Below are 4232 nucleotides of genomic sequence, written 5' to 3'. Positions count from 1 at the left end.
GTAAGTATTTACAAAGATTTAGTAAAGTCCATAGGAATATTCCGAATATCCATCATGCAGCTGTTATTGCGGCCTTCCAGTCCAATGTGCGCAACCATCACATTCATTCTAAGATGAATGTGTGGTTGCCCAAGAATATGAAGGAGCTGTACACACTAGTGCATAAGTGTGCTCGGATGGAGGAAGGAAGGAAGTTTCTTGGAGAGGAGGATTGCATCAATGTTGATTCAGAGGAAGAAGATGAATCAACCAATCAAAGAAAGGGCAAGAAGCGCAACAAGAAGCTAAGAGATAAGACAGTGATGACTGTGGAAGGTTCTGGCGTGCCTAGTACTAGCAAGAAGGCAAAGGCTGAGGCCCCCAATAAGGAGGTTGTCGTGTGCACTGCCTGCCGGGAAGCCGCTACCGCGGAGAAAGCCGGGAAAGGTGATGGTCTGCATTGCAAGATCCACCGGACCAAGGGCCACAACCTCCATGAATGTTATCAAGTTGAGCAGCTTGTCAACAGACAGAGAGCAAGAATTTCAGAAGGCCACTAACGCCCTATGCATTGATGGGGGTGCGTCCTTGCACTCCTCCCATCGCTAGCTCAAGTGATGGGCAAGAGAGGTCAATGCTGTGGAGCCAGCGCCAGAGGCCGGAAGCCGCTCAAATGGTCCCGCATGCCCATCATCTTTGACGAGGAGGACCACCCTTGCCGCACCATCGCGGTAGGGTGTTTGCCATTGTTGGTCTCCCCAACAATTCGCAACCTCAAGGTTACAACGATGTTAGTGGATGGCGGGGCCGGGTTGAATCTGATTTCCCCAGCAGTTATTAACAAGCTTCAGATAGGAGAAGAAGAGCTGGAGGTTACCGGCACATTTCAAGGAGTCAATCCCGGCAGGAGCCGTCCCAAGGGAAAGATTACATCGCCAGTGACGTTTGGAGGAAAGTTGAACTATAGGACTGAGAAGGTTGTTTTGATGTGGTTGAGCTGTAACGCCCTCGATGTGGCTATATCTCCTACGTGTCGAAGCATGACTTAGAGACATAACCGCATTGAAAGCAATGTCGCAAGTAAGGTAATCTTCACAACAACCCATGTAAATAGATAATAGGGGAAAAAGGTACATAGTTGGCTTACACTCGCCACGTCACACAAAGTACATGAATAACATTACAATCATCCAAAACACTCATGGTCCGGCTACGGTACCAAAATAAAAGATCAACCCCAACATGCGACACGGTCCCGATCGCCCCAACTGGGCACCACTACTGATCATCAGGGAAAGACACATAGTAACGGCGTGAGTCTTCGTCGAACTCCCACTTGAGCTCAAGCGCATCATCTGGAACGGATTCATCGGGCCCTGTATCTGGTTTGGAAGTAATCTGTGAGTCACGGGGACTCAGCAATCTCGCACCCTCGCGATCAAGACTATTTAAGCTTATAGGTAAGGCAAGGTAATATGTGGAGCTGCAGCAAGCGACTAGCATATATGGTGGCTAACCTGTTTGCAACAAAGAGCGAGAAGAGAAGGCAAAGCACGAATGAAGAACTAAAGAATAACCTACGACAAACATTACTCCAACACCGTGTCCACTTCCCGGACTCTGCGGAGAAGAGACCATCACGGTAACACACGCAGTTGATTCATTTTAATTAAGTTAAGGTTCATGTTATCTACAATCGGACATTAACAAATTCCTATCTGCCCATAACCGCGGGCACGGCTTTCGAAAGTTCAAATACCTATAGGGGAGTCCCAACTTAGCCCATCACAAGCTCTCACGGTCAACGAAGGATAAACCTTCTCCCGAGACATTCCGATCAGACTCGGCATCCCGGTTCTATAAGACAACTTCGACAATGGTAAAACAAGTCCAGCAACACCGCCCGAATGTGCCTATAAATCCCGATAGGAGCTGCACATATCTCGTTCTCAGGGCACACTCAGATAGGTCAAGCTACGAGTAAAACCAACCCTCGAGTTTCCCCGAGGTGGCCCCGCAGGCTGCCCAGTTCGGACCAACACTCAGAGGAGCATTGGCCCGGGGGGTTTAAAATAAGATGACCCTCGGGCTCCGGAAACCCAAGGGAAAAAGAGGCTAGGTGGCAAATGGTAAAACCAAGGTTGGGCATTGCTGGAGGAGTTTTATTCAAGGCGAACTGTCGAGGGGTTCCCATTATCACCCAACCGCGTAACGAACGCAAAATCCGGGAACATAACACCGATATGACGGAAACTAGGGCGTCAAGAGTGGAACAAAACACTGGGCAAAAAGGCCGAGCCTTCCACCCTTTACCAAGTATATAGATGCATTTGAGATAACAAGATAATATATAGTGATATCCCAACAAATAAACAATGTTCCAACAAGGAACGATCTCCAATCTTCACCTGCAACTAGCAACACTATAAGAGGGGCTGAGCGAAGTGGTAACATAGCCAATCAATGGTTTGCTAGGACATGGTGGGTTAGAGGTTTGACATGGCAATTTGGGAGGCATGATAAGCAAGTGGTAGGCATCGTAGCATAGGCATAGCAAAAGAGCGAGCCTGCAAAGTTGTCAGAGTTGACTGGATCCTTGTAAGCAAACTCAACGAGCTCCTCGTTAGTGAACTCGTCTCCCGGCTCTACCCAAACAAGACAAACAAGCAAAAGGAACACAATCAACCACGTGCAAAGCTCAAACAAACATGATGCAAACATAGTATGCTATGCGGGATGCGATATGTGATGCATATGTAAGATTTGACAAGGAATGATTGAGCCTGGCCTCAACTTGGAAAACCAAGAGTGCCACGGGAAAGGTGAAGTGATTTCGGTTGAAATCGATATAAAGATCACCGGAATCGGATGCACGGTTTGGAAATGGCAATCAAAACAAATATGGCACCGGTCTGCGATAAACAGCAAGTAGCCATATAAATACATCAAGATAAATATGCTACAGCACTCAAACATGACAACAAAATACATGGAAGGGATCCACTCATGATGCTTGACAAAATATGAACACTGAGCTACGCCTAATTCATCCATTAACAGGTTCAAACAAGCATGGCAAAAATGCAAATGGTAAACAGGTTTCAGACTTAGTGAAATTAACACAAGTCTGGAATTTCACATCAGGTAGCACACTTTGGAGCATGAAAACTATATGCTACAGGAACTTAACATGGCAAAGCAAGGCATGACATGAAGCTACTCAAAGCACTTAACGAAAGTCCCTTAGTGACCTTGAGCCAAAAGGGATCAGAAAATACAATTGCAAGCATGTGAACATGGCAAAAACATAATCAGATTACAGACTTGGTGAAAAACTGGAGCATGCAAATCTATTAACGAGTAGGCATGTTCACGAGCTCGATGCACTCACTACAGAGCATGGCATGACAAACTAAGCATACACCCATCAAGAATACATAACATAGAAGCTAGACATGGCAAAAACAACAACATAGCATGCACGGATCAACAACATCCTTGGCAAAATCGCTAACAAGTAAACAATCTGCCAGGATTCACGAAATAGCAAAAGTAGAGCTCGATTGACTCAAGATAGGGTGCTCCATAAATGCCAACAAAGGCATGGATGGATAGAGCACCACAATGTTAACAAATCATCCTTACTGATCATCCTCAAAAGAGGCACGGATCACTAGGAAACAACATGAACATATGGCATATTGATAAAAACAGATCAAGGACTTAGAGAAATTCTAAGTCCCTGAAATCAGCATTAACGAATGCACTACTTTGCAAGCTTGTGCTAGTCACCACACATATCACAAAAATACCTGGTAAGCACCTATGTAAAGATGACATGACATATAACAAAACACATGTAGAACTCAGGGGCATATCATGCACACATTAAACATGGAAAAAATGACAAATAGCTATCTGGTGCAGCAGATCTGACAATTATCTCAAATAGCTCTCTTCCAACAACATTTAGGGCATCAAGATGAGCTCAAATGAAAATGATGCAATGAGATGAAATGATGTACTCTCTGAGACGAACATTTCAATATGCTACACAAGCAAAACGGAGCTACGGATGCAGAGTTACGACATGATGAAAAACGCAAATAAATTAGGATTTCGGGAGGAAAGTCAACCAAAACTCTCAGATCTAGATATGGCACGGTTTACAAGGCGCTCGCCGGAGTTCACTGTAGCTCGCCGGACTTGGCGCGGTGCATGCCGGCGCGGGAGGAAGGCGGCGGGGACGGCGG

The sequence above is a fragment of the Triticum aestivum genome, chromosome 6A, assembly GCF_018294505.1.
Source record: "Triticum aestivum cultivar Chinese Spring chromosome 6A, IWGSC CS RefSeq v2.1, whole genome shotgun sequence".
Classification (NCBI taxonomy): domain Eukaryota; kingdom Viridiplantae; phylum Streptophyta; class Magnoliopsida; order Poales; family Poaceae; genus Triticum; species Triticum aestivum.
Note: the sequence above shows the minus strand (reverse complement) of the source record.